Source organism: Diadema antillarum, unplaced genomic scaffold (genome assembly GCF_040938485.1).
Source record: "Diadema antillarum isolate AM-2024a unplaced genomic scaffold, OU_Dant_1.0 seq00000523_RagTag, whole genome shotgun sequence".
NCBI lineage: Eukaryota > Metazoa > Echinodermata > Echinoidea > Diadematoida > Diadematidae > Diadema > Diadema antillarum.
This window is the reverse complement of record NW_027271475.1, coordinates 25,330-31,346: the sequence shown is the minus strand read 5'-3', so window position 1 is coordinate 31,346 and position 6,017 is coordinate 25,330.

Sequence of the window (6,017 nt, the reverse complement as noted above, 5' to 3'; positions counted from 1 at the left end):
CGTGTACAGAACCAGTGTAGCTCCTTCATTATTTATTCAGTGCGAGAAGATGAGGGCATTCACAGATGTATATATATATATATATATATATATATATATATATATATTTATAATATACAACTCCATGTAAGTGCACTGCGCATATTATTTTATGCTGAATGTACAGGTTGTATGGTGTAATCCGCTGAATTGGTAAGAAAATGACCCAATTATTAAAACGTTCATAGCCCTATACAGTATACGTGTGCTATTCAATAGAACATGCAGAAGTTAATACAGTATTGTTTATAGCTTATTTTGGAAACACAATAGCCTCGGTCTTATTTTTTCCACAGGACTTAGGAGTATGGTTAGGGTTGTGATGGGGTTTTAGGTTTAGTTTGATGTGAGGATTAGAATTAGGGTTAGGTTTAAAAGGGAAAAATATTATGTTTGGCTGATAAAGTGCAGATATTTCATGGGAGCATTGTTGCAGGAGCAAATGTCATGGAACCGCTGTTTCAAGTTGATGTGTTTTCCTCCGTCCCGTCATCAAAGATCGACTGGTTTGGAATTGAGTGTGCAGGCCTTTTGAAAGCAATCATATTTTGAAAGTAGCCAGTCAATTAATCAGTCAGCCTACTTTTAATTTCATACAACGGCGTAACTCCGTACTGAGGAGTGGGGGGGGGGGGGGGGGGATGATCGGTGATAGTCACCATCGACACCACGATTACAAACCCATTAAACTGGACCGGCGCAGCCTTGGGAGGGACGGGGTGGAGAAGCTTGGTGCCCCCCACCCCCTCAACACACACACACACACACACACACACACACACACACTTTTTTTTTTTGTATTTCTGGATTTTATTGATCAGATCGAAGAACATCGTGCTTTTTCACAGGGTATATGACAAATACATTTTTGAAATCACAAAACAAAAGTTTGATAGCATTCAATGATAGTAAAACTACCAGGCGTCTGATCCTTTTTTGGACTATAGTCTCTAATACACGTTAACACCAATAGTTCTAGAATCGTATACACAGAAAACGAGGGGGGAAAAAAAAGAAAAAAAAATAGGCTTCAATGGAAACACCGAATATTACCAAAGACCAGACAAAACAAAACCAAAGGCGTAAGAACACACACTACAATAAAAAAAAAAAACCAAAAAACCAAAGGTACTATTCACCTAGCTCATTTATGCACTCTCCGTAACTTCCTTTGTACGATAACATTATTATACACCCAGCCCTGGGCTGAAGATGCGAAGTCTCCTGTCCTTTCTCCCGGCATGGGGGGGGGGGGGGGGGGGGTATTCGACGCAGCAAATCTTTGAGGTGATAATGCAGGACAGAACAATTGTTTCATGAACATAAAATACCGTGAATGCCATGACAAGAGAGAGAGACAGATAGAGAGAGAGAGAGAGAGAGGGAGGGAATTAGAAAAAGGAGTATAAACCGCGGTGAGAAAAAAAGGACCATCAGAGCAAGGGAAAAGAAGAAGAGAGTGGGAAGTGCATTTGACTTTCTATAAAGATATTATTTGTTCTATTTTCCTCCACTTTGCTCCATGCAAATCAAATTTATTTAAAATTTAAAATTTAAAATTAAAAAACACACACACACACACACACACACACACACACACAGTGGCGTACCGTGGGTCAAGACATGGGGGGGGGGGGCACCTCGTGGAAAAGTAATTTTGAGGGTGTGTATGCTTATGCGTGCTTGCGTGTGTATGTGTGTGCGCGCGTGTGTGCGTGCGCTGTCAGTCTGCAAACTTAATGGGGACTACAATACATAACGATATGTGATACATTCCACAGCGCAATCATTGAGCAACATTGTAAGTTTTTTTAGAATGACGGTGTAACAACAAATTACTTGCAGCAACATCAGGAGAATTGCATAAAATTAAATGCGAGCGAGCATTGAAAATTTCGACATTTGACAGTAATAAAACTGCCGTTTGTAGCTATATTTTTTCGCTTTCGAAATCAAGGGGGTTGCGCACCAGGCTCAACTGCTGCCAAGTACTGGCAGCAACATCAGGAGATTGGCATAACGATTAAATGCGAGCAAGCGAAGCGAGCGAGCTTGAAAATTTTGACATTTTACAGTCCAAAAACTGCCGTTTGTAACTATATTTTTTCGCTTTGGATACTGAGAAGGAGGGGAGGGGCGCACCGGGCGCAACTGCTGGCAATTGATTACTGGCAGCAACATCAGGAGAATAGCATAGCGATTAAAATAAATGCGAGCGAGCGAAGCGAGCGAGCTTGACAATCTTGACATTTTACAGTCCAAAAACTGCCGTTTGTAGCTATATTTTTTATCGCTTTGGATATTGGGGGGGGGGGGGCGCACCCGGCGCAACTGCTGGAAATTACTGGCATCAACATCAGGAGAATAGCATAACGATTAAATGTGAGCGAGCTTGAAAATTTTGACATTTAACAGTTTAACTGTCGAAAAACTACCGTTTGTAGCTTTATTTTTTCGCTTTGGAACTTAAGGGAGGCGCACCGGGCGCAACTGCTGGCAGTTACTGGCAGCAACATCAGGAGAATGGCATAACAATTAATCGCCAGCGTGGGCGAGCGGAACGAGCGAGCTTAAAATTTTGACATTTTACAGTCCCAAAACTGCCGTTTGTAGGTATATTTTTTGCTTTGGAAATTAAGGGGGCGCAACGAGCGTAACTGCTGCCAGTATATACTGGCAGCAACATCAGGAGAATAGCATAATGATTAAATGCGAGCGAGCGAAGCGAACGAGCTTGAAAATTTTGACATTCTAAAACCACAAAAATGCCGTTTGTAGCTATTTTTTCGCTTCGGAAATTAAGGGGAGGGGGGCGCACCGGGCCCAACTGCTGGCGATTACTGGCAGCAACATCGGGAGAATAGCATAGCGATTAAATGCGAGCGAGCGAAGGGAGCGAGTTGAAAATTCTGACTACAGTCCAAAAACTGCCGTTTTTAGTTATATTTTTTATCGCTTAGGATATTAAGAGGGCGGGGGGGGGGGGGGGCGCACCCGGCGCAACTGTTGGAAATTACTGGCATCAACATCAGGAGAATAGCATAACGATAATGTGAGCGAGCTTGAAAATTTTGACATTTTACAGTCGCAAAACTACCGTTTGTAGCTTTATTTTTTCGCTTTTGAACTTAAAGGGGGCGCACCGGGCGCAACTGGCTGTTACTGGCAAACATCAGGAGAATGGCATTACGATTAAATGCGAGCGAGCTTGAAAATTTTGAAATTTTAAAGTCCCAAAACTACCGTTTGTAGCTATACATTTTCGCTTTGGAAATTAAGGGGCGCACTGGGTGCAACTGTGGGCAATTATTGGCAGCAACATCGGGAGAATAGCATTACTTGCAATTATTTAATGCGAGCGAGCGAGCTTGAAAATTTTGACATTTTACAGTACGAAAACTGCCGTTTGTAGCTATATTTTTTTGCCTTTGAAATTAAGGGGGGGGGGCGCAACGGGCGCAACTGACTGCTGTCAGTTACTGGCAGCACCATCAGGAAAATGGCATAACGATTAAATGCGAGCGAGCGAAGCGAGCGAGCGTGGAACTTTTGACATTTTACAGTCCAAAAACTGCCATTTGTAGCTATTTTTTTTTCGCTTTGGAAATTAAGGGGGGGGGGGGTCGCAACGGGCGCAACTGCTGGCATTTACAGGCAGCAACATCAGGAGGTATCTATCTAGATATCTCCACCCACGGAACTTTTGCATTTTTAAAATCTGAAGTAACAGACCTGGTGCACACTTTAGATGAAACATTTTAAAATATGTTAATCTAAAGGGTATTAAGTAGAAAGGACTGAATGGGGAGGGTATAGGAGGCATGGGGTAGGCCTAACCCCCTCTTACACGAGGGAGATTTTGTATTATTTTGCAGAATTGAAATTCAGCCATCTTTGGATGAAATATTTAGACAGTTTTCTATCAAAAAAGTAAGAACATTTCCACATCTTGGGAGTTACGAGGAGCAAAATGATATGTTTGTCCCCAATACTTTTATGGAGTACCACCCCCCCCCCTATCGACGCCTCTGCATATGAGGGAGCTTTTGTAAGTGAAAGATCTGCTGCACACTCTTTGATGAAATACTAGGAAATACGTCTCAAAAGTGTTCAAAGTCTATCGAAAGGGATCCAGTAGCGGAGCTTTTGCATGCTTATGGTTGCAATTCAACGATCTGGTGCATAGTTCTGGCGGTATTTGGACAATTTTCCACAAAGAAAGTTCGAGATTTGTCCTCATCTGGGGAATTGCTTGCGGGACAAATGATTTGTCTGCCCCAACACTTCCGCAGGGGTGGGGCAAATGCCTCTTTGCCCCCCCCCCCCTCCGAGATAGATTCGACGCCCCTGTTCATCCCTGGGTATGCCCATAGATGTATCAGAGTCATCATCGTTTCGGGAATAATTCAGGAAAATGGAGGAGGGTTCATGGCGGTATGGTTTTTGTTATTGTTTGTTTGTTTTCGTATAATTTGCAGATGGTCCTGAGTTGCTCGCGTCATAGCATAATTATGTTTCAATGTAAGCCTATGATATTTGACGTTGTCAACGTCTGGACTATAGGCCCTACCTTATGTCGATATTACTTTCTTCGCGAGCGAGCGAAGCGAGCGAGCGCTTGAGAAAATTATGTATACATTATCCTACAAGATGGAATACTGTTCAGCTCTGTTACCTCTCTGAAGGCGGGCGTACGAACGTCATGCAATAAAAATATGTCAAAATTGATAAAAGCATTTTCTGCTTCCTCCATTTTCCCCCCTCAAATTTCAGGGGGGGGGATGATTGTACAGGCCATCCCCCCCTCCTCCATTTCAGGGGGGGATATATCCCCCCCATCCTCCCCCCCCCCCGGGATTTACGCCCATGATTTCATAGACAGTTCTTGTAGAAGCCATACCAAAGTGTTGCCAATGACGTCACATACACAATATGAAGAACAATATCTTTTTTTGGTAAATGAAAAATACACCACGTGCTACTAACGTGTGTTAAGGGTAATGTTCTTTCTCGGGCAAAGCAAAATAATGCTCTTTCATAATGCTAGAAAAGTGAAAATATGTTGGATTTTCAGTACATTTTCTTTCTATCGTTCTTCATTATGTGACGTCACAAACTGAAATGCCAGCAGTACCCGTACTAAAATACCACCGTAGTCTGCAAAGTTGGATAGCGCTCACCGGCGATGACATAATAGACGGCACTATAGACCTAAGTGGTGACAGGTGTCACGTTAATGCCATAGTCTTATATTGTCGCAGTTTTAATTGCATGTTAACGAGAAATTGTAGAAGACGCAATCACGAATAATCTGTACTGTTTTGCATTACATGTAATATGTGATCTTCTCATATAGGCCTACTGATCAAATTATGTGGAAGTCAAATATCCGAGCCTAAAGGAAAAGAGGCTAAAAAAACAACTACCTGCATGCGATGGGGATGGTCAACATGGTTCATTTCATTGCTCTCCCCCACTTTTTTTTTGCACCATACAAAGGAATACATAAGGTGTCAACCCCCCCCCCCCCCCCACTTTTTTTTCTTTAAACCGCGGAAGTGCGTATATAAGTGACACGAGAAAGAAATAGATAGAAACGTTGAAGTGGTAAACGGGAAGGCTTTTTTGTTGTTGTTTTTGCGCTGAAGACCTTTTTTGTTTGTCTTTTTTGTTTTGTTTTGTTTTGTTTTGTTTTGTTTTGTTTTTTTTTTTTTTTTGTTTTTTTGCTTGTCAGCTCATGAAACCCGGAAGTGGGTCCCCACTTGTTTGAAAACGGCGCCAGTTGCAGTGCATTTGCTGTCGTGACATCTCACTCAGCCATTCACTAAGACGAAACCATAAACGTCGACCACGAGGGTGTGTATGCGTGTGTGTGTGTGTGTGTGTGGTTTTTTTTTTTTTGGGGGGGGGGGGCGGGGCTACTTATCAAGGTAATTTGGACGGATTTTTTTTTCTTCTTTCATCACTGTTTTGCATGG